This window comes from Heterocephalus glaber, unplaced genomic scaffold (assembly GCF_053883595.1).
Source record: "Heterocephalus glaber isolate CG9 unplaced genomic scaffold, H.glaber_assembly_v1.0 deba00001531, whole genome shotgun sequence".
NCBI classification, from domain to species: domain Eukaryota; kingdom Metazoa; phylum Chordata; class Mammalia; order Rodentia; family Bathyergidae; genus Heterocephalus; species Heterocephalus glaber.
In genome coordinates this window covers 11,691,568-11,717,193 of record NW_028258329.1, presented here as the reverse complement: position 1 = coordinate 11,717,193, position 25,626 = coordinate 11,691,568, and the positions used below count along the sequence as shown (strand labels likewise).

At 41.2% G+C, this 25,626-nt stretch overlaps 1 protein-coding gene across 8 annotated transcripts in view; it reads left to right on the top strand.

Annotated features, from left to right (window-relative positions):
- The first annotated feature begins 7,783 nt into the window (after positions 1–7,783).
- Mctp2 (multiple C2 and transmembrane domain containing 2) overlaps positions 7,784–25,626 on the top strand; it is a 251,357-nt gene continuing 233,514 nt past the window's right edge. Inside the window, exons 1-4 of one of the 8 annotated variants that reach the window (XM_087188345.1) lie at positions 7,784–7,892; positions 8,856–9,730; positions 17,674–17,764; positions 17,860–17,979. The gene's annotated coding sequence lies outside the window, so the exon portion shown is untranslated. Of the gene's footprint in view, positions 7,893–8,843; positions 9,731–9,891; positions 12,494–17,673; positions 17,765–17,859; positions 17,980–25,626 lie in introns of those variants that run through there. The other 7 variants (XM_087188343.1, XM_021264780.2, XM_021264779.2 and 4 more) reach the window with 7 other exon arrangements.

Here is a 25,626-nt window from a genome sequence, read left to right as displayed (position 1 = left end):
TTTTTTTTGGTACTGGGATTTGAACCTAGGGCCTTCATACTAAGCACTGAGCTACATACCCAGCTTTTTAAAAATTTAGTTTGAGACAGTGTCTTACTGAATTCCCCACATGCCTGAGGAACTCTGACATCCTGACTCCCAGTGCATTGCTCTGTGATTAAATAAAAATCAGGCAAGTCTCTCCTCTAACATTCAATAAATGTGATACATATCATTATGGACATATTTGAGATCAAGTTAAATGACTATAGGATTAGACTTCAGCTTCTGGCCATAATGGAATAAAGTAGACTAGATTTGTCCTCCCTTACATTTAACAACAACAGCAATAACAACAACAACAACAACAACAACCCCCCAACCAAAATATCCTAAGCAGGAGCATGTTCAAGCTTGGACAGCAGACAAGGCCATACTGTGATCCCTGAGAAAAGGGAAGTAAGTGAAGTGAGCCCTAAGTTTGCCTCATTTTAGGGCATAGAATGTGGACACGAAGCAAAGGTTGGTAGGTTTTCTGAGCTGTGGAAAGATTAGAGGAACCAAGTGGCTATAATTTGTGAGTAAGAACAGAAAGAGGGAAAGTCTATAGGCAGAGAGAAATCTACAGAAATATTCCTCTCAGTGTTTAGGTGAATGATAATCAGTTCATATCAAGGAACACACCAGAAAAAAAAACAAAAACAGGTATAAAATATCCTTGCAGTCCAGCCTGGGTCAGTAATAGTTCAAGTTCCCATAAGATGAGAAGGAAAGAGCCCCTAAAGCATGTGGTCGGATTGTCAGAAGCTATAACCCCAGACCAAAGACTGTATGGACATATTCAACAAGACTTTCCAAAAAACCTCCAGAGAATCAATCTTTTGCCAAGTAACTTATCTGTAAAAAGTGACACCAGATATTAAAGAAATGATAATTAAAAAAAAATTCATCCCCTAATAACATAAAGTTCACATGATATGACATTTGATCAAAATTTACCATGCATGGAGAGAAGCAAGGAAAAAGAACCACAGCAAGCAGAAAAATCAATGAAGTGAATAAAACCCAGAAGGGAAATGATAGATTGAGTAGACAAGGAAGGTAAAACAAAATTATCAATATTCTCTCTACTTTCAACAAAGTAGAGGAAATCATTAAAACTAGGAGAAAAATAAAAGATATAAAAAGTACGAAATCAAATTTCTAAAAATAAAAAATACAGTGTCTGAGATGAAAGTTGTATTGTATTGTATTAATAGCAGTTAAGACATTTCCAGAAAAAAATTACTCAACGTGAACATAAAAATAGAAACTATCCAACTGAAACACACAGAGAAAAGAAGCTTCAAGAAAAGAAAAACTGGACAGAGGTTAGTGACCAATAGGGCAAGGTTCAGTGGCCTGGCACATCTGTAACTGGCAGTCAAAGACGGATTAGGGGGAGGACATAAAAACTATTTAAGCAATATTTTTCATCAGACCCAAATTTATTTAAAACTATCAAGTGGAAGATTCAAGATATTCAACAGATAATTTCTTCAACAGCCATCTATGTTATACCAGTCTGGCAAGTAGATGGGACAGGTAACCTCCGAGCTGGCCCCCAGTCCCTGTCTGCTGTTCGTGCCCTTGGGCATAAAGCATCTCCCCCTCACACTCTATGAACTCACTGATCTGTATCTAATGAACAGAACATGGGAGCACTGATGGGAAGCCATTTCTTAGTCAGAGTCATAAAATAATGCTAACTTAGACACTTCCATCTTGGTCTCTTTTTTTGTACCTCTAGAAATTAGTCACACTGTCATGGCTATCTTAATGTCCTGAAGTGAGTCAAAACATTTACCTTTTATTGTAATTTTGACTTTGGAGAAGGGCCAGAAGTCACACAATGTCAGATTTGGTGAATATGGTGGATAATGACACACCACCATGGCAACACAAGTTATTTTTAAAAAACAGTATATTTTGCTGGTGTTAGAGGATAGACAATCTGAATACAATTCTGTCTTCATTTGTTTCTAGAAACTTGGAGGCTGAAAAAATGAGGGAGGTGGTAGGACAGATAGGAAATTAGAGGCTGTGTACCATGGACAGAAGGCAGCGGGAGAAAACAAGAACAGACATTGATGAAAGAAAAGACACTTTTTTCCCCCATTGAGATAATTGCAACTTCTATTTTGGGAAGCTTATGTTGAGGAGATATTCTGTATGGAAAAAAAACATCAATTCTTACAAATAACTTTTTCTAATATTATACCACCTTGGTAACAGTGGACATTTGCTTGTACCTGAGTTGCATTTATAGAATTGAGCTAATGAGCTTTCATACTCTCAGAGAATAATATAGTCAGATAAAAGACAAGGGTAGACTATGAATCCCTTCATTAAGCAGAGTATTGCTACATTTCAAAATGCTGCAGTGACACCCACACCTCGAGGGAAGTGTGACGCCAAAGAAGGAAAATCCATTTTCTTGTCTGACTACTTACAACACATAGTATGAACTTTGATTACGTTCGGCCCATGATAATCACTTCTGATATAATCTGACCATTCCCTTTGACCTATTTCTCTATCTTATTTATTTTTACATTTCCTGACCTTCTGGTCCTGGTGGTCTACAGCAGCTTTTCTTTGCCAATTTAAATTCCATCTTGTTTCCCCTACTGTTCATTGATCACTGGCTTTTTCGTTTTTAATTTCCACCCTTTTGACTTCTGGTCACACTTTTTATGGTGTTGCTAATTCAGCTCTTTATTCTCCTGTGCCTTGTCATCATGAAGTGACTGTGGAAGTTTCTAGCTTGCAGGGGACACAAGACCCCTTGAGCACATCTTGCAAAAACAGGCACTTCACAGCTACACAGGACATTGTCTCCATATCATATTAAATTCTGGCTCTTGAGTCTACGTGTAGCACTCAGAGAAATATTTTCTAATTAACAAGATCACTATTCAGTAATATACTAAAACACAGCTTGCTCAGGTGAAATAATGTGATGTTGGGATTTGGTTGGTTCTCAAGAGAAACGATTAGCTTTCATTGCTGGAGAAGAAAGTTTGTCAGAAATGAGGCATTACAGACAGAACACCGAACAAAGATCCAGCACAGATTAATCTGTATAAGCATGCAGCTTGGATTCCCCCTTCATTTTGTGGTTTTCCTCAGCATATTTTACCGATGAATGTACATGAGTGAAATATATGTGGTTTGCAATAGAAGGGTGGGACTTTCAAATGAGAAGCACTGAGGTAGAACCACATTTTGCAAATTCATCCAGTAAGGGTTAGGTTCACCAAAAACCATCAGGGATAGAAGACAGGTCACAACCTGCTCTGGGGTGGGTGGTAAGGTCACTGTAAAATGTTCAAAATGACAATGGCGGATGTCTGACAGCAAATTGGCTGAAAAGCTCTGTCCCCTTTAAATTGTTATTCTAAAACATATTTTGCAGCCAAGTGTGGTGGTATGTGCCTGTAATCCCAGCACTCTGGGAGGCTGAGACAAGAGGAACACAAGCTGGAGCCCAGCATGGGCAGCTTAGGGAATTAGCAAGACCCTGTCTCAAAGTAATGATGACAACAATGATGATGATGATGATGACAATGATGTTGGTGATGATGGTGATGATAAATAAAATGGGTAGGAATAAAGTTATTGCAATGGCTCTGGGTTCAATACTCAGAAAACCAAAGCATATTTTGTGCTTGAGTGGATTGGGTTTTCATTATTCTTCTTCCTTTTAAAATGAAGCCAAACAGAAAGTTCAAATTAAGCAAATATACTTTTTCAAAGAATATGCCCGTACGGAATGTATACTGTTTCCCATAGTTAGGTGTTACCTAGTGAGAAGAAAGAAAAGGTTGCGTGCCTATACACTGGAAATTTTTTTAATTAATTTAATCTTAAGGTCAGATTTCTTACTATTTCATTGTCAATTTGGGGTTCAGATTTTCTTGGGAAGTGGCATAAACAGTCATCATAAAGATGTACCTAAAAATCATTAAAGCAGATAATTGTGTACCAAGGTAGCTTGAAAATATTGTCATTATGCACTTAATAAGGCTTCATCTTTTTCTGACTACTTTGCAATCACTCATTAGTGATTCTATACTGTTTTTGTAGGTCATTATTACAGCCAGTAATTGGAGGCTGGGAGAATTAAAATGTATAGAAATTATATGTCCCACACACCCACAGAGGTAGACTGAAGATGTCAAGTCCCCAGATTTGTTAATGTTCTAACTCTAAGTGTAGTTATTATTTCTCCTTGTGTACATTTTCTGATGAATTGAGTAAATAATGACGGATATATTGCTAGACAGGTCTGGCTTCATTCCCTGAACTGATTTTCACCTGCTAGTTGAGTCCCTGCACATCCTAGTGGTGTGGGCTTGATCTCATCCATGAAGTCCTTTTTCTTCAGCACTGGCCTGAGGTTACAGTCCCTGCTCTCTCCTTGTGTATTTACAACCTGATCTTTTGCCCTGGACCTTGTGCCCTTACTTGCCGGACTTGGCTAGGGCTCATGTCAGAGCTTCTTCTCTCTGACTCTCTGTATGCTTGTTTATATACCTTCCTCCTATCCAAACTGTAGGGCATCGATGAGCAGAAACTGTCAGGTAGTATTTTATATCCATAGCACTGATCATAATGCTCAGGGCCTTGTTGGTCAGGGGATGCAAATTATTCACCTTGTTTGGCCATGAGTGCAGCTTTAAAAATATATGAATGTCTTTAGGTGAACATGTCCTTGGCTGTGTGTAAGTCTTTACCTTTTCATAGGTATATGAGCACAGCTGAACATTTATTTCACCAACTAGGCCCTTGTAGGCACCTTGGCTTGTGGTTCTGGTTGTTGCTGCTGAACAAATGTTAGTTTTGTGAATGAATATGTCAATGAATGCACTGCTTATTGCATGGGAATATGACTATTACTCTAATAATCCTATCCCAAAAATTCCCCTGGATTTATTTCTCAGATTTAGGAAAATAAAGGTAGATAACTATAGACCCAATGTGGAATGTAAAAGTAAGCACTTCAAAATGTTTGCCAGAAGTGGGCCAGTCTGGGCATTCTAGTGGTACAAATGAAGAGGAAAACAAATTCCATTGTATTATCTGCAGAACAGCAAACCAGTTACTGTGGGAAAGCCTAAGATGTCTCCTTAGAAGTGACAATTTTTATTTGGGACTATCTTAAAACAAGCACTGCAATTTTAAAAACAATGACCCTGTCCAAGAGTCCAAATGCAATTCCACAACCAATTTCTCAAAGTTGATTCTTCAGATGTCCCTTGCTCCTGCCAATGGCAATGTAACAGAGCACCCAGCATTCATTAAAGTGGAACTGGGCCACAGCAATTCTGCATACTGTAGCATGAAACTCTCCTGGCCTGGGAGAAGGTAGAAGCAATTAAGTGACTGGATAGAATTCCAGTCATCAGACATCAAAACGCTGGTGAGGACAGAGTTGTCCTGGACAAGGCTAATCTAGACCTGAAAAAGTAAGTTTGCTTCTGATGAATGGGGGGCTAAATCTTTTAACATGTGTCTTCTATGTTTCTAATAGTTTTAACCTTTTTAAAGCAACCAGTACAAGATGTTCATCTTGACCATAAAAGTTCTCCTCCAGTGTAATATAATGGACTAACTTTGAGTAACTTACTACCTTGTGAGAATTTTGAGCTAATCAGCTGGTGTTAAGTACATGTCTACTTAACATGAAATAACTTGCTACATCGAATTGGTAAGAGAGCTAATGCTGATGTTTATTTCCAAAGAAAGATTTTATAATAAGGCTTCTTTCTGGATAATTAGAAGATGTATTTTCTCTGAGAGTCACCCCCTTGTGAAGGAAAAGCCAAACCTGCAGAAAAATACTAAGCTAGCAAGTGACAGAGCTAGGACTAGAGTGAGCCACTAAATTTGATCTCCACACCTGCAACTATATAAAGGAGATGACATGAAAATTACACAAGAAACAATAAATGCTGAGTAAATAGAATAACAAAGACTATTTGCACTGACGATAAGAAGAATGGCATTTTTCAATACCATGTAACAAAGTGCACACACTTCCTTATAGCATATGCTACATCTGCCCCTTGGACAAGAGAACAAAATTTACCTTAACCATTGCATTCATTTCACCTGCTGGTGGATCTATTCTGCATGTTGTTGTTCCTGTTGCTTTTCTACTTTTGTTTTTACTGGCCCAAATGTGATGAGAAGCACCAGTGAAAAAGAATGTGAAGGATGCTAGTTACCAATTCCTTCTGCCACTGTTGGCATTGCTGGCAAAGCCTGGGCATTTATTGAAGGGATTGTACTCACCGGAGTGGCCCTGATTCCTCCAATGGGAGCTGGGCTGTGTAAGCTGCAGGCTGGGCTCTGGTAGGATGAGCCCAGGAGGCCTGTTGTGAGTCCCTTTGAGCAGAAAGGAGTCAGAACTCTAGCTCCCACATATTTGCAGAGCAAGTGTTCTCTTCCTTAGAGAATACTCCTCTAGTCCATTGTCACAGATTATGGGTGACTGCAGCCACTGTAACTTGTCCCATTTAAATGGCCCTCCTAGCTCATACAATCAGGCACGGTGACATTACTAATATAACTCCACTGCAGTGTTTCTGAATGATAGGGAATGGACAGGTGATAGCATAAGACTATGTGGGAACAGCAGAGGACACGCCTGCCATTTAAAACATGAAAGAACAGGTAGTATTATTGGATTGTCACACAATCAAGCATTCATTGTCTAAGATGTAAAAGCAATGAGATCTGAAAATGGGAAATCTTCACTTTGGCTATCACACTGACACCAGGGCTGTTTCTTTTTCCTGCTAATTTTTATTAGTATATGTTTATGATACATAGCAAATACATTCATCATACCCAATTGGTATGTATAGCATCTTGATCATTTTTATTTCCCTTTCTCCTACCCTCCCTCGTGTTTCGTCCTATCCTTTCAAAGAATCAACTCTGACTCATTGATCTTTTCTATATTTTGGTCTCAATTTCATTAATTTCTGCTCTGATCTTTATAATTGCTTTCCTTCTGTTAGTTTCAGATTTGGATTGTTCTTGTCTAAGACCTTGAGATGCATCATTAGGTTACTTGGGATTGCTCTATTTTTTTGTGTGTGTGCATTTATTTACAGCTATAAATTCATTTCCCTCTTAGAACTGCTTTTCTTGTGTCTCATGGTTTTGGTATGTTGCACTTCCATTGTAATTTGATTCTAGGAACTATTTTAATTTCTTTTCTGATATCTTCTGTGCTCCATTCATTATTCAATAATGGCTTATTTAATCTCCATATGTTTGTGTAGCTTCATGATGTGCTGTTTCTTGAGAGGTCAAATATCAAGTGTTTGTTTTTTTTTTTTCTGGTGAGGGGAATCGAATTTAGGACCTTGCACTTGGCAGGCAGGTGCAGCACCACTGAGCTGCATCCCCAGCCATAAGAGAGAGCATTTTATTTTTTAAAGTAGCAGTTATGACATTGAGCTGTGCTCAAAGCAGGAGACTTGGTTCAAAACTTGTTTAACTTAAGAATTTCAATATAGCGATGCTGCATTAAAAATTTATCGGCCACATATGAGTCCTCCTGCTATTCTAAGTGCTGCTGTGGTTATGTAGCAAAGCTCAATTGGTAAAGGGAACAATATCATTCCCTGGGTGAAATATGTTTGGACAGTTAAAAGGCAGAAACAAAACAACAAAACAACCCAAAGAAGCCAGGCGGAGGAATGCAAGGTGGCCGGAGGGAGGAGGCACCCATCACCTCAGACGTCAGCGTCTTCAAAGGTTTCACTTTCTCTAGCTTTTAATGATGGAAGAAGGGTGGGAGTCATTTTCAACTTGCGGTGGAGCGGCCGGAACCACAGAACAGGAACTGCACTGGGGTAAGAGTTAGAGGCAAAAAGCTTTTTGTGTGGGTTCACTTACTATTTTAATTCATTTGTATTCTTAGTCAGCTTTAAAGGTGCAGTTGCTATTTCCACGGATTGCTCTTTCTCTTCTTCCTTTTACCCTACTTCCCCTCTTGTCCCCGCCCTTTGGCAGGAGACCTAACCTTCAGCACAGTGGAAGCAGCCCAGATGAGCCATAGGCCTCAGCTTGATCTCACTGTCACAAACTGGATCCATACCTTCAGGGATATTCTTCACTGTCTCAGCGGTTCCTGAAAACTACATAGGACCGTGCGGTACATACCAACTTGTAACATGCCAAGCAAGACTGGTGCAGTGTTGTCCTCCTCAGCAGCAGCTATTATTATAAGTGGTTTTAATGACAGTGTATCTGTTTTCTATCATTTCCTTCGAGATGATCATGTTTTCTAAGTGTTTACACCTCCTGGTTTCCCACCTTAGCATGTATAATCATATGAACTTTATGAAGTGGTTTTCATGCGCCAGAGAATTGGCTTCATAATTTCTTTCTTTCTTTCTCTTTCTTTCTTTTTCTTTCTCTCTTTCTCTCTTTCTTTCTTTCTTTTTTTGGTACCAGGGATCGAACTCGGGTCCTTGCGCTTGCGCAGCAGGCGCCGAAACCACTGAGGTAAATCCCCGGCTTGGCTTCATAATTTCTCAGATTAGATGAGATAGCTATATTTAAATTCCAATTTATCAAAGGGGAAGTTGCGATTCGGAATGGTAGGGTGAACTCCCCCATTTACACATTAGTTGCTCTGCCAGGATTTGATTTGAGGTCTTTCTGACTCCAGAGCCAATGATCTTAATCATCAATGACACAATTGAACTCCTCGGTTTACACACCTCCCATTCCCAGAACAACCTACACAATCAAGCCAGGTCTCTCTCACACCTGATTTAGCCTATTTCTGTAACTCTTGTATCTAATTTCAGACTGCTGTCGCAGGGCTGTGTCCCACACGTGTCCTTCTAAGCCACTCAGAGCCTGGCACAGCAGTTATTACGCCTGTGAGACCCAGGCTCATCAATAGGTGAAAAAAGAAGCCGACCAGAAGGAGCACAAATTGAAGTAGGATCACAGTGGGAAGAAAAAGAGGAAGAAAAAGAATGCTTGGGAAAGAAGCAAAAAGGCAAATATTTGTTAAGCACCCTAGGGACAATGACTGCAGGAAGCCACCTGTAGGGGATTTACCCTCAGGGCAGCTGCCCGGCCTCCCCGCCGGGCTTAACCCTGCAGACACCTGGCTCAGAAAGCCGATCTCCGCGCCCTGGGGGGCTGGCTTCCACGCGCGATCGCGCTAACGTGGCACTGGTGGCATCGGCTGCCTAGCTTGGGTACCTCTTCCCGGGGTTGCGGCGGTAGAAAGAGAGCCTGCTCTCCGCCTCTAGATCTTTTAGGGAGCTACTGGAGCAAAGTGAACTCTTCTGGCTGTGGGGCAGCAAGGGTTATTAAAAGAGGACGAGGGTGGCTTTCGCTCCTGGGGACTTTTGGGACACACCTTCCTCTTCCTGTGGGCCGAGGCAGATGAGTGACTGAGAACCTGTCCCAGCCAGCGCCCTGCACCCGTCCGGCGCCTTCTCCGAGCACCTGGCGAGCTCCGCTGTGACGCGCGCCGCCTCCTCCCCCTGAAGGCGGGGCTCCCGGGGAGGCGAGGAAGTCCGTGGCCCGGTGATGCCCCCGCCCCACGCGGCAGGCTGCTCCACGCTCCGGGGCAGCGACGACGGCGACGCCAGGGCCACGGCTGGTCCCGCGAGGGTGAAAGGCGAGCACCCGCCGACTCTGCGGTCCCGGGACGCGGCCTGGACAGGTGAGGGCGGATCCGGATCACCGGGGTGGGTGTCAGCTGTCAGTCCGAGTGGGGCGAGCAGGATGGAAATTCGGGGGAGTCGCTACCCCGTGGCCACTGGTTCAGGGGTCAGAGAGGTGTCTGGTGGACCGGAAGCAGAAGTCTGGGCGGGGAGGGCGGGGGCCAGCAGCCTGCTCCCGGATTTCTTTGCGTTTTAAAGGCCCAGGGTCAGACATCCCGGGCGCACTGCAGATAGTCACCTCGCTGCCGCTGCCGGGACGCTTCCTGCAGACGTCCATCCCTCGTCTGTCCCTCTGATGAGCTCTCTTCCTGGAGATAGGAGGTTCAGCTCTGGTTCCCTGCTCTGCATTTGCTCAGTTACAGGACAGCAGAGCGCCTTAGAGTAAGTTTGTAGATTGGAGTCGCGCAGTCACATTCAAATTGTGCTCTGCGGACTTTAAAATGATTGCATTTGCAGAGACTTCTTTTTTCCTGGTCTGCATGACCTGCGGGTGTTGGGGGTTTCAGAAGCCTCTAGATGTCGACAGGAGAGCACTCTGGAAGTGCCATCGGCATGGGGACACGTACTGGTGCAGGCAGCTTCTCAGAGACTCCGGGGCTTTACCAGTTTCAAACATGCAGAATTTCATCGCTATTTATTGAGGGATTTCTATGGACTATGTTTTCCATAAACTGGTTTTGTTGTTGTTGTTTTTTTTTGTGTTTTTTGTTTTTTTCTGGTCAGGTCAGCGGCATTTTAATTAAACAACTGTTTGTTGTATTCCTCCCCAAAACAAGCTTCTGCTGGAGCTTGGCTGCTGCTGTCTTTGGTAGCACAGGTGTTGACACAAAGAGGCATTTGAGGGCACTTATTCCTTACAGGTGGGATCTGATGTGAGCGCAGGCACCTTTCCATCACTGGCATCTAAGTGCAGGGGAAGGCAGACCCTTCAAGAGTGGTTGTCATTAGCCTGATCAGTCAGCCATGGTGACCATTATCAAAACCATCCTAAAAGTCATTAGGAATCAACTGTGGGGCTAGCCATGAAGTTCAGTAGTTGAGCATTTACCTAGTGCGTGTGAGGGCCTGAGCTCCATCCCCAATCCTGCAGAAAAAGAAGAAAAAATCATGTGCCAAGTGAAACGCTAGCCATTTTTCATTTTGTGGAATAAAACACACAAACTAGATATTACTCCCCTGTACTGGTGAGAAACCGAGGCAGGGAGCAACCCAGTAATTTGTACAATGCAAGTGGTTGATCTAGAAACTGAATATGAATGTATTTGAACACTATTTTGATATTTTACATTGCTATACAGACAGATAAATCTGGCAGATTTACTGGAAATTAGAATTCAAATTTATATTCATAAAATCCACCTCCTAGGGGTTACTCTGACATGAATAAAATGAGCACTGTTTTCGTTGTACTTACGTGGCTCTGCTATGATCTATCTGGGACACATCAATGAATATCTATTTAAAGTTAAGTTTATCATGTGTCTTAACATATTTTTAAATGTTTAAAAACAGTTTTAAACCAAATATGGCCTAACAGATCCAAATGGGGCCAATTAGTAAAACTATATATGTTCTCTCTGTGTTACACTATGAAGGAAGAGCTAATTTTCATGATATTCACCTGTTTTTAATGCATTTTAACTTGATTTTTTTCCATGGCTGAGATCTGAATAGAGAGCACTCTTGCTACTTAGAAAGGACCTTGTGTTTGTGTATAAAACTATACTCATGCCTGAATGTATCTAATATTTATTTTAAAAGACAAAATCTCTTTTCCCTTAAGCCTATCTGTGGAAGTATAGATTACTGCCATGGGCAGATTTGGCAAGGCATCTCAAAATTCCTAATTTGACTTTTGAATAATTGATCCATAACAACTCAAAGGACAACTTTGTAAGTGCATGTAAATTACAGAAGTGATTTTCAAAGTTACTGTATTGCACAAAATGAGAGTTTAAAAAAGCACTTTAGAATTTAGAATATAGTGATATTTTCTGTTATGGAGAACACTTGCTTTCCTAAATCTCCCTTGTAATTGTTGGTAATTATACACAAAACTCTAAGGGCTCATATTTAAGATACTTTGAGATGTTGCCAGTTAACTGTTAAGAGAAGGTGTTTGCCTGTGTGAGGAGGATCAGATAGGATATTCTGCCTGGATTGTGCCTGGCTTGAATTTTTTCTCTATCTTCATTTGGCAGTAAAATCACAAGACGTCTTGAATTCCTTCTTAAAAGTAGGCAAAATCCTCTGTAGGAGGTGTTTATGAAAGTGTTGGCTAAAGTGTTCTAATGGGGAGTGTGTAGGTGATAAATTTGGAAACTTTCAGAAAATCCAAATGGTCAAGGAGCAGAAGCATTTGCACATTTTGTGAACACTGAAAGGTAACAACTTGAGGACCTTTTTAAGACAATTTATACAAAATTGGGCATAAAATTTCATATTTAGAAGGACAAAAGAGATAACTTATGGGAAATGTGTCATTTTTAACTGGCAATTTTATTGGGCAATTTCCGAGCAATGTTTATATAGATGTGCTTCCTGTTTGCAACCTGGCTTCCCCTCTCCTGAGAATACTTAGCACTACCAGCAGCCTGTGCTACCCGTGGGGGGGCCTTGCTGGTGAGAAGCTTAAAGCTGAAGCTTCCTTACTTCAGAGTGAGAGGGAAAGTGTGGCTGGTGGCAAAGGACTTGTGAATTCATAGAGGAGAATCAATGGCTGGATGGGGTGGCAGACATCCCTGGATCAACAGAGATTCCAGGTAAACATGTCCAGTGAACAGCTTGATTTTAATCTGAGAACTTCTAGATTGGTTGGTTTCCCAGGTGTGTCTTTGGCCCTTGGCTCTCCCAAGTTTCTCTTTATCAGTCACTGTTTATTGAAGATCTTCCATGTCTCAAGTATGAAGTAAACTCCCAGGAGATCCTGATCTCCTGGAATTGGTTTCCTGGTTCACTGTGTATTGTTTTAGGTGCTGGTATAGAGGTGACATGGCAGCTTGTATAGCTTCTGATGCTTGACCTCAATTTGAGCCATTGATGAAATTTCTTAGATGCAGTCTGCAAAGCGGATTCTAGGAGGGCAGAGGGCCATAGAAAGGCCTGCAGATTTGCAGCTAAAACCTGCTCTCCACTGATGGGGTGACATCCCTAAGTGTTTCTCTGTCCTTCCAGATCAGCAGCTCCTACATTGACATTAACTTGTTAGACACACCTGTCCCCAGCCCCCTGCATCAGCAGCTCTGCATCTGAAGCACAGAAGTATGTTTTAAGCAACTCAGATGATGGTGGTGCATGCAAAAGTTTGAGAACTACTACCGTTTAGAGTTTAAGGGAATGTGTGGGGCATGGGATCCCTTGTGCATATCAAGGGAGGGAAGTAAAATGTCCACTAATGCTAATATATTGTTATGCAATGCAGGCTCGGGATCCTTCACGTCAAATCCAAAGTGCTCAAAAATCAAAATGTTTGTCGAGGCAGACCTGATAATACAAATAGAAAATTCGATTGCCATGAAACTTTGTTATTTTATTAAAATATTGTATAAAGTGGCCTTGAGGCTATGTATAAATGAAAAATGAACACGTTTAGATTTGGATGCATTTTACGATACTTCATGCCATATATGTGTGTGTGTATATATATATATATATAATATATATATTTATTTATTTTCACACATCTAAGAAGTCCAACATCTCAAATGCTTCTGGTCCCAAGTGTTTTGCATGAGGGATACTCATCTGTGTAATAATAATTTGTATTACTGTCTCTTATGGTATTGGGCACTCATGTTGGGCCAGGCATTGTGTTAAAATTTTTTTTTTCTTGCTGGGAATTTAGCTCAGTGGTGCCGCTGCCTGCCTGGCAAGCCCAAGGTCCCAAGTTTGATCCCTGGTGGAAGAAAAAAAATTTTTTCTCAGTCATCAGGAAAATGAGGCAGCATTCTTATCACCTAAATTTAAATGTGGAAAAAACCAAGGCAGAGAGCAATGAAGGAGATTTTCCATGGTCGCACATTTGGAAAGTGGCACAGCCAGGTTTCAAGTACAAGGAGCATGGTTTCAGAAACTTCTGTCTCCTTCCACTTGGGAAAAGGGTTCCTGGTGGCTGCTGCTGTATTAGCATCTGAAAAGCAGGCCTGAGATTGCTTGGAATGGAGTATGCCCTATTTAATAATTCTTTTCATTTCCTGACCATTTGGGTTTGGAGGAGACTTTCATGAGGGAGAAGTTTCTAGATTAGAAAGGAAGAATGCTATTGTCATTTATTCCCAGGGCAAGCTTTAAAAATTTCATGAGTGACTGGAGATGACTGCATATATATGATTGTATAGCACAGAATGTCTCTTTCTTATGCAGCTTTATAATGAGCTTCTATAGATTGCTCCAGTGGGGAACCCTGTTGGTGAATGTAGAGGGTGACTTTCTTTAGGAATGCTAAGATCTCTCTCTCCCTCCCTCCCTCCCCCCTCCCTCCCCCTCCCCCTCCCCCTCCCCCCCCCCCCTCCCCCCTCCCCCCCTCCCTCCCCCTCCCCCCTCCCCCTCCCTCCCCTCCCTCCCCCTCCCTCCCTCCCCCTCCCTCCCTCCCTCTCCCTCCCTCTCCCTCCCTCCCTCCCTCCCTCTCTCCTCCCTCTCCCTCCCTCTCTCCTCTCCCTCCCTCCCTCCCTCTCCCTCCCTCTCCCTCCCTCTCCTCTCTCTCTCTCTCTCTCTCTCTCTCTGCCTGAAGTGCTGGGAATTTAATCCAGGACCTTGCCAACACTAGGCAAGCACTCTACAACTAATCTGTGTACCCAGGCCAGGATAGTGTCCTCTTCTCCTAAAAGCCAACCCCCTTCCTAAGGACACAGTGGGCTTGAAGGTGATTTTGTGTTAGAAGTCATCCAAGAGATGTGCCTTGTATTTTCAATTTTTTTTCTTAAAGAAAATATTGTCCATGGTTCTATATAATTTATCATGGAATAGCTCAATCATTTGAGGAAGCATGAATAAGAATATGTGGATATCAGTATGCATGGATGTGGGGGTGTGTAGAATGCTGGTGTGCCCTTGGGTATGAGTCTTAGGTTATTTATTATCTTTACTTTTCCTCCAGAGACAAATATTAACTTGAATTTATGGTGGACAGTGGAACCTAATCTGCGAGTGCCTGCTGTCTACCAGGCGTTCTTTCCTTCATGTGGTGAGGGATCGCCTGCCTCTCACTGTTGTGTTAGGCACCAGAGATAGAGGTTGCCAAACAGACTGAATCCCTGTGGACTAGTAGGGTGACATTAAGGGGAGCAGAGTTAGACACCCTGTCATTCTGGCTGTGAGTCAGCAGCAGGAAAGGGTTCAAGTTATGGCCATTGAGGAGTGACATTACTAGGCTTATGTCAGTAGGGAAGTAGAAGTGTAGAAGGACTTGAGAAAAAACTAGGAAAGTACAGAGGAAGCCAGGTAGATGGGGGGCTGAGAGCAAAGGAGATGATGGCCCTGAGCATCAGGCTTGTGCCAATGACACAAGTTAGTACTGAAGAAGGAAAGGCTGTATTCAGAGAATTACAATTTCCATAGATGCTGTGACACTGAAACATGTGGATGACCCAAGGATGGACACTGAATCAAAGAAGGATCTGGAGTCCAAAAAAGTTGTTGGCAATGTAGAGATTTGAAAGAACTGATCTTTAGGTGATAGTTGAATAATCCACTCATTACAACCGATTGAATGATGCAGTTGCTATAACAACAGAGTAATGTCAACAGTTAAATGGTGGAGAGTAGGTTAGTGAAAGCCAGGTTACAAAGGCAATTTGGCCACTCCTCCTTCTCCAAGAAGGATGTAAACACGTTGCAATTTCTTTGAAGTAAAAGGTGAAAAAGATTAAGTCCTGCTTATTCTTTAGAGTACAGAGATGAATTCTCCGCTCCTGTTGGACTTTGACTTGCTTGAGTGCCGGAGATCTGGCTTTTGGGAGGAGGTCCTGGAGGTGGAAAAACAAACAAGAGCCCAGCAGGATGGCTGAGGGGTTATTGACAGGTGGTTTTCAAAATTTCATCCCATATACTTTCACAAGGCCAAAGTGTTTATCATATATCTTTTTAACTTGTTATTTCCTATTGTGAAAATCTGTCATTTTATGTGAATCACGTGTCTTATAAATCAACTGTTTCATTTTGTATATCATACAGATTGGCCAGTGCCCTTTTGTAGCTGCTGCTGGTAGACATGCTAAAACATTAATATTAAAAAGGATTCTTAGGTTTCCTTAGATGCTCAGAATTAAGTAAAAGTCTTAAGACTTGTGCTAAAAAGTATATGAAACAAATATTTGATTTTTAATAAAAAATGATTCATTGATCATGGAGTGTACATGCTGTGTTCTGGAGATTTAGTTGTGAATAAAACAGATCCAATCCCTTCAGAGCTAACAGCTTGGCGGGGGTGGGTTGGGGTGGGGGAGTGGGGGTGTTAGACTTCGGATGAGTGATTACAATGAAGGCAGAGTTTGTTAAGGATGAGCAACAGGTGCTATGGGACCAGGTGGGGGGGGGCGTTCCTGTGGCTATGTTGCCTGCCCTGAGCAGGAAGGGGTGGCAGGGATGGTCTGGAGAAGCTGGGGAGGAGGAGCTCTTGGAGCAGGGGCATGAATGCAGAGCAAGGGGTATAAAACCCAGATGGTTTTGAGAGATCCATGAATGGATGCTTTTTTATATTCCAAAAATATGTTCAATTTTCATAAGCACATGTTTGCAAAACATAATGATTACATTCATTGTGAGGAGTCCGTTCATGTACATAACATATTGTGATGCTTTTTTGTCTCCTTTTTTCCCTCTCCCTCCCACCTCCATCTCCTGATCCCTTCCCATTTGAGAAAGATCTATCTCCCTACTTCTTATCATCTATCTTTTACCTTACACTTCATTTACATTTTGGGTTTCTTAGAAACCATGTGATATTTAAGCTTGTGTGTCTGATTTACTTCACTTATGGATGTACCTTGAGCCCATAATGTTAGGTGGATGGCTGCTTTGCAGGATTTAAAGTTTAAGCTAGTCCATTGAAGTTTTCTTAGTGTAATGTTAGCAAGTGAATGAGAACATTCAGGAAAAATCTGTGTACTAATGCTCGGCAGGTAGGAATAACCAAAAGAAAATATTAAAGTATCTGTGTGCCTGTGACCATGGTCTAAGAAGTGTTGCACAGTCTTTTTAGATCCAAGAAACAATGGAAGAGATGGAGGGACACACACACACACACACACACACACACACACACACACACACACACACACACACACACACACCGGGCCAAAGACAAAAGTCCTAAAACAAACAGCCTCACCTAACCCAAACCCATAACAACAACAAAGTAATGGTTATGTGATTCTTCTACTCTTTGGTGGGAGGTGGGGACTACTTTTGCCATTCTAAAACATGCCAGGGTTTAGTCTGAGAACTCTGGTTGTACACTAGAGAAGAACATTATATTGCTTGAGGCACAATAACCAACATTATTGCTGTACTATTCTTGCTTAATGTAAAAGATATTCATTTAGCTTATCTCCCTAGGATAATAGTCTGGAAATGACCTTGGAGGTCAGCCAGGTTTACCACCCCATGAATAACCTGTGTCCAAAGACACAGGCTTTCTTTCTCTTTTTTCTTTTTCTTTTCTTCTTCCTTCCTTTCTCGCTCTCTTTCTTTGTAATACTGGAGATTGAACCCAAGACCTTCTCACTGACTTACATCCCCAGCCCTTTATTTTTCATTTTGAGATAAGGTCTTGCTAAGTCAGGAAGTGGCCTGGGGTGGGTTTGAACTTGTAAGCGTCCTGACACAGGCTTTCTTGCCATCCTCACAGGAGCAACATCTGTTGTATGATGTGTGTCCATAACTTTCTGCCTACAAATGTGCTCGTCAGTCATTCTTCTCCCGAACTTTTTTTCATTTGCTGCAGGAACAGGCCCACGTGCTCTTCTCTCTCTGAAGCACTTCCCCTTGATCCTCTCTTCTTTGGTTTATGTATCACTGACCTTCTTCCTACATGGGTGAGTGCTTTGAATCCTCGGCAGAACTTGCCTTCATTATTCCAGGCCTGTCTAAGCAGGTAGAACTTCTCTGACATTTCTTTCATTCCCTTAAGGCTCATGTGAGCTGGCACTCTGACAAGGAGCTTTAGCAAGAGATGAGAGAGAAGGTTCTCAGGAACTTTGCTCTTTTAATATTGGAACCAGAAGATATGGCAGGACTGAGAAGAAACAAGGTAAATTGTCTTTAAACATCTTGAACTTTAAATCCACACAAAAAAAGCTTAAACAGGTAGGTGTGGCCCTGGTCATTAAGAACACATTGGCATTTGGTCACATTAGTAACTACTTCCTTTCCAACTTCCAGCTTTCACACCACAAATCCAAGTTGCTAAATCACTAATTTATTGCCTAGTTTTTGTGATCAGGTGTCAATGGTATCTTTTCGTTGAGAGTTTTGTTCTGTTTTCCTCTGGGGAAAGAAGTTACTTGCTTTTCCTAGATTACAGGACATGCAGACTCAGCTGCTATGCACTTCATTTAGGGTGACAGCTGCCGGACACTGCTGAGCATCTATGGGGTAGGAGCATTGTCTTCGACACCCTATTGCCCCCAGGAACTCTATCAGGTAGGAGTTATCCCCGTTTTACAGAAAGGAACACTGAGACTCAAAAGTCAGTCGCCTTTGCAAGGCCCCTCAATTGTGTAGAACTCTGGCATATGCCTCTTTTACTTGTTTTGTCTGTGTCCCATTTCAAGTCAGTTTTAGTTCAGTCGTTCAACTCTGCCTGGCTTCTTAGTGAAGCTGTCTGAACACAAGACGAGAGGGTCCCTGAGACCCATTCCAACTAATTTGCCAAGAATCCTTCTTCATCCTGAGTTTGGAAGTGGTTGATCCTTTCATTGCAAGGCTCCATGCAGAGGGGAGACCTTTTGAAGCACCAGAGAGGATATTTAAATGCCACATAGATGAAACTCTTCAATACTGTCTGCCATGAGTGGAGATGGTCTTGAGGTGGAGAGAAAGAGAGAGAAATTGAGATTACTTTAGAGCAATTTTCTGCCAGATGATTGTGAGTACATGAAGCTGGATATTCTGGAAAGTTCTCTCCTTCATCTGACCCATGTGATGCTGTGAACACATCACTTTAAAGATCAATTTGTGGAAGGAAGCAGGCCGTTGTTTATATCTAATGAGCACACTTAATTCCTGGATGCTTGTGTGAGAACAACCTCACTGAGTTTTTAAGTGATGTAAGTTGTTAAATATAAGCAGATGTCAACATTTCATAACCCAGATCACATTCTTGTGGTGCTAATGTTTAGATCCAGATACTTTTCTGCTACTTATTTGAATGTTTATCAGGATTGGAATGGTTTATCAACTGCAGTCTTTTCATGGTTTACAGATGGCGATAAAGTTCTGGATGTTAGGGTCATGGAAAATCGGAGCTACTTCTCTGAACACTCCTCTTATCCCTAGGAGGGCTTCTGACAGACTTCCTAGGAAGCTCTCTTCGCTTTCCATGAAAGAGTCCCTGATTTCTTAGGCTCTTCCAGCAGATGCCAGAGCTGCTGTGGGTGTTAGTGGGAAGCAGAGGATGTAACTGAATCACCCTAGCACTCTGCAGTCTCATGTCCCTTGCATAACTTCATGTGGCTCTGAGTAGAACACTCATCAGTATTGCTTATGTTCATTCCAACCAGAAGCCAAGTCATTTTAGGCTGTATTGTGAAGGAAAACTCGTTATTTGTGGTTAAGGTATTTTAATATAAATTTTGCTGAGCAGTCCTGGCTGTCGTGTGTGTGTGTGTGTGTGTGTGTGTGTGTGTGTGATATTTTAGTAGTCTCTCTGGTTTGCAATTACATCTCAAATCACCAATCAGATTGGCCCCTTTTGAGAAATGTTTCTTGTTTGTGGCTGTGGGTAAGCACTGACCAATTTAGTTGTTATAAAGCACTAGTATTATAGTTGCTTTTAAATTGCATGATAGAGCATGGTATGAAATTGTACAAGTCAAAATGCCTTTCATATGCACATATATTTACACTATTTGCTGGTTGCTGGTATATATATATATATATATATATATATATATATATATATATATAAAGCGCACACACACACACACACACACACACACATATGTATGTATGTATACATTTTCTCCTGGGGATGAACACTAGAAGCCTAGTAGTTGTCCTTTATGGGAAAGGTCTAGCTTGGCTGAGTCACTTTTCATCTCCTGCCTTGGTGCACAATAACCATTTCCTAAGGTGTATCATTTGAAAAATGTTACTAGGGTTAATTGGATGGTGAGATAATAGCCTATTTTTGTTGTCTTTAAAATGTCATTTAAAAAAATTTATCTTCGGTTACAAGGATAACAAAACTACCTTTCATTTGTTTAACATTTTGAAGTTTTAAAAAATATTTGACATTTTTCTCTGATTTTATCAGCTCCTCTGTTTGAGATCAGGAGAACTTGTGATATTATACATGCAGTGGAAATGAGTAAGCAGACCAGCGTTTTGAGGTTCATCTCATACTTCCACAAGCCTTCCTGCAGGCCTTGTTTGATGAAGTAGGCATGGGACACAGACACTTAGAAACCTCCATTCAGGGTACGGCTTCCTCAAATCTCAGCACACCGTTACTGGGAAGAGTTGTATTCAGACAAACACAGGTTCAGATCTGTCATATATTGGATATAGGGCTTTAATGTTTCTAGAACTCAGTTTTCTCACTTGTAAAATGGAGATGAAAATTCTTTGAGGCCCTGTGAATATTAGTCGGAGTACATGCCTTGCATATGACAAGCCCTTCATAGATTCCTGTTATCAAGGAAAGAGAGAGTCTGGAAACCTGGTAATAAACTTTTAAAGGTTTAGGTAAGTTAGTACCCATGTGTTTTTGGCAACTTTTCCCTGGAGATCAGACACCTCTACTCTGCTGTTTTGTCCTACGCTGCCTTCGGATCAAAATAAGAATGAAAAAGAAAGCAGAGATAGGATGTGGGACTATATTATTGGAACAACAACAACAACACAACAAAAACAAAGTACAGGTACCCTTTAGGGGACAATAGAGATTTTAAACTGAGTCTACTTACCCAACTTGAGGCTATTTCTAGAGACGAGATGCTAGATACTACCTCTCTTTAAAAAAGTAACTTCTTTAGATTTTTACTTTCATTTGTAAGATATTTTGCCTTTTTGCCTTTTAAATACTGTCTTGAAATGAAAGCCGATATGAGAACCCACACACACATACATCCTATCTGCAGTGCTAGCTTTAGCATTCTCTTGGTGATTGTAGCATGATTTCAAGAAATCCAGGCCACTGTGGGGAGAAAGCTGACAATGTTCCCAAATATCTATTAATGAGAGTACCTTTGAAGGCTGGCTTTGGAAGATGAAATCTAATCAATGGCTTGCTTCCCTGGACTCTCATGGTTACCTTTCTGATTTCCGAAAAACAATTAGCTGCAATTTCAAGTTTAAATAGTATGATAGAGAACATAGCTCCTCATATCCAAAAGCTCATTTTCCTAGAAACTGCAGATTTATCTTTATTAATTCAGATTATTGTTAGTTCTTTCTTGGGACTCGTGAAGATTTTATAGGCCAGTAAGCTCTGTTTAGGCTGGGGGAGGAGGGAAAATGGGGTCTGATTGGAAGGATGGAAGAGATTGGCTTGTAGAGGTTGCCAGAAGTGATCTTTACTATTTATCTCTGTCTCTCACATTGGCAAACCTCCAAGAACTTTGCTGAGGTACTCTTTGCTATGCAGTGTGTATTAGAAAAAGGCACTGTGAAACAGTTAACTCATAGGTAATGGGGTGACAGGCACCTAAGGACAAGGTGGCATAAAGATCAAGAATATAGAGCTGGCTGCTGGGACCCTACTATATATTGACTGTGTGGCACTGAGCATATTCTTAAGTTTCCTGTCCTTTAGTTTACTGATCACTACATGAAGCTCCTAATACAGCAGGGTGGCTGGGTTTATATGAGAATATTCCTGCCCTGTTTAGTACCTGAGGCCTGGGGCATCATTTGCTCTATGGAAGGTGTAGCTGCAATAGTTCTGGCTGTCGTCATTTTGCATGTGAGAAGATTCATTTTAGCTTTAACAATCTATGATGCCTCCTGTTTGCTTACTTCAATAGAAACTAAAATTGGCTCATATTTATGCACATTTAGAAGCTCAGGATGAATATTCATTTGGATGTTTGTAATCACTCTCAGCCTTTTCCTAACTGATACTCTGAGTTGAGTTGCAAAATGCATAGAATGAGAGATGATAGAAAATTGAGAAAGTACGTCTGGGGATTATCAATTTAAGCTGTTACATGAGAGTGACCTCTTCATCAAGCTGGTCCTGGCATTGATGTATCAGAATGGTGGCAGGAATCAATACAACCTTTTAAAAATATAGATGGTTTTAATATTGATAACTATGATCTCTACCTTTTCATTTAAAAGAAGCTGCTATAATGGAATGCCTTATAAATACTGTACTAATGAGGCTGACTACAGTCTTTGATAGTGACTAATCCTTTTGCGTATTTTGAGACCAAAAAATTACATGATCTTGGCAAACAATCACTTGAATGAATCATTGAAAGGTTTAGAAGTATATTTTTCAAACGAAGCATGTTTCATATATGTATAGGAGACATTCATTAATTTATATTGTAGAAACTTCTTTTTGCATAGTGGTTAGGAAGGGCTTGGGGTGTGTGCTCTCATGCACATGCATGTGTAGGAGGACTTTCTTCCTGACTCATTTTAATTCATTTGCAGAAATTTTTGCATCTGACTCAGACATTCAGATCTGTTCATGACACAAGGGATCAAATGCACTTCAGTGAGTTCCTCCTGAGTGCTTCTTGGAATCCTTCCTTGTTGCCTCTTCTTGGTCCTGACACACTGGGGGACACCAGGTCTCTCTGGGATCTCAGCGAGCTCTGCTTATTGAAATCCAAATGTTAATGGGAAGAGGGGTGAAGAGGGTGGGTGTGAAGACTTTGCCATCATGTCCGGTTCTGGGGACCTTTAGCTCTTGCTTGATAGTTTCAGAGATCAGTTATATGGGCTTCACCCTGTTGTCACGGGCTTCAGTGCCAGCCTGTTGACTGTGGTTTTATAAAAGTGATGAGAAGAGTGGATTATTCTATTATCAAATGATTTGGAAAAAACAGATGGGATACATAGGCAGATGAAACATGCTTCATCCTCACCATGGTTACTTTTTAGCACTTACTCCCAGGCCTCTAATGAGGCTGCTCCAAGATTAATGATGGTCATTACCAAAGTTTATGCTCTGCAGCCCATGCATGAAACTACCCACATCCCTGTCAGAGAGCAATAAATGTATTATATAACATATGTCTTTAGAAGACTTAATAGTCGTGACCCTCTTTAGGTAGATGGAATACACTGGTCAGGAGGCAGGCTTGGATTTCTGGTAAATACCCAATCATGATAATAGTAGATGTAATTGCTGCTGAATTCATTCATGCGATCAAAACTGAGGTGCTCTGTGCCAGGTGTTTATGTGGACTAAGCAAACGCCGCCCCTTCTTGTCAGAGTACTTGCATTATTGCAGGTATGGATGAGAATGGATTGGGAGACTAAATAAATACACTAACAAGATTATTTTGAACCATCAGGGCCATGAGGGACATCAGGCGTGACAAGAGATTATGGCACGGAGGTGCTGTGTCATCCTAGAAGGTCAAAACTAACGTTAGGGTGAATGTCAGGCTTGCTTAGGAGGTAAAACTTGATCCTGAAAGAGCCATTGTTTGATGCGTGGCAACGAAATTGTATAACCAGTCGCTCTGAAGCAACAAAACAAAATCACTAGAGTTTCACCCCACATGTTTCATGCACCTGTTTTCCCATTTCTCTGGGGGCTGCAGTGGTCCCCATGTGGACCTTACCCCTAGATAGGGTGAGTCTGTGGCAACTTTCTGTCTCACACACATGCTGTCTTACTAAGTGCTTTAGCTCCTGGGAAAGCCCTCACTATCCTGGCAGCAGGGAGCTGTGAATATTTTGTCCACTTGTATCAACATACCTGCTGGAAATGCATGCTTCCTCTTCTCTCTCTTTCTCTCTGAACCTTTTCATCTCTGGATTCCTTTTTAGCTGTTTTCTATTATTAATGAAGCTTGAATTGTATTGTGTATTTATGGAAAACCTACCCAAGCCGGGCCGTGGCTTTGCGTAGGTGTGAGTGTCTGAGTTGCGCACTTGTCATGCTGCACCAAGAGAGAGGCACCCAATGGTGTGAATCCTGCCACGGTGACTGGAGCAGTCCTTTGCCTTTCCTGCCAGTTAACTTTGGGTACAGAACAGTATTATTTGGTTTCTTCCACATGGAAATGGACATTAGTACTGTACATATTTGTAGCTTCATTGGGAAGTAGAAATTTACTAAATTAAACTCAAATTTATGTGCTATTCAAACACTTGTGCAGATCGGTGTTTGCACTGGCTTTTCTCTGGAATCTTCTATGCTGTATAGAGACAATAAACACAGTACCAGTTTATTGCCAATAAGTAGGGATTATAACAGCATAATAATAACATAAGCTAAATAGATGGCTGTCCTGATTTCTGGGCACATGCCCACACTGTGTGAAGTGGCTGCAATGATGATGGTATTCTACAGAATACTAAATCCTAAAATGATACACATGAGTGTTTCTGTATTGGCTGTTGGATAAGAATAAGTTATGTCATGTTTTGAGTTTCCAGTGCCTCTCGAATTGATTCTTTTAAGAAAATCTGTAGGATATTATTAGTTTTTCCGTAGGATCTATGTTTCTGATATGAGGGGCAAGATTGAGATGGCAAATTGGTGGCTGAGAGCCTCACTGTTCACTTTCAAAGCCAAGGGCATGGGTATGTTAATGGTATGATGTTTCCCACTGAACTTGAGAATCTTTTGTAATAATAGCTCCACAGATGGCTGCTGTGAATGGATCTGAGTTGTCCATCAGAAATCTAGATGGAGGCAGGAGGATCATAATTCCAAGATCAGCTTTGGCAACTTAGTGAGATCCTTCTGAAAATAAAAAAAGAGCTGGATGTAGTTCAGTGGTTGAGCACCCCTACATTCAATACCTAATGCCACAAGAAGAAGGAAGGAAGGGAAAAAGGAAGATATCTGGTGGTTATTCAAGACTGTTTTTGATTGGACTTTTCCTTTCTACTTGAGAAAAAGTACATATAGATTTCCAGGTCCACAACTCCACAACTCCACAACATATCACTGTAGGTATTATTTTCCTTTCTTTTTTTTTTTTTTTCTTTTTTTTGCAGTACTGGTGATTGAATTCAGGACCTTATGCTTGCCAGGCAGGCATGGTGTCACTGAACTAAATCCCTGGCAGGTATCACTTTCATTTTTATATGTAATTGTTACACAAACTATACTACGTCGATACTAAAAGGAATAAAAATAAAAAAGCAAATATTTTCTTCCTTTAGCAGTTCGTCCATGTTTCTTTCCAGTTTAGTCCATATGTGTATATAATTTTACAGAGCTGTAAACCTAGTTTAGGTATAGATTTGCAATTTGTATATTTTCCACTTGAAATTATACATTGTGCCATAAATTCTTTCCAGGTGGCTCATAGCATCAGGGAATTAATTTTTAACAGCTACATTAATGATGATTAGTGGTTCATTTTTCTGCTCAAGATGTGTATGTATCTCTACAAATTCATCACTTTATATTCTGTGCTAAATATCCTAGGCTTATAGTTCATCTATAGTTTCCATCAACTCAGTTATCTCCTTGGGCCAACTGTGCAAGACATCCTATTCTTCACCTGTGATCACAGAATAATTGCAGAGTGCATG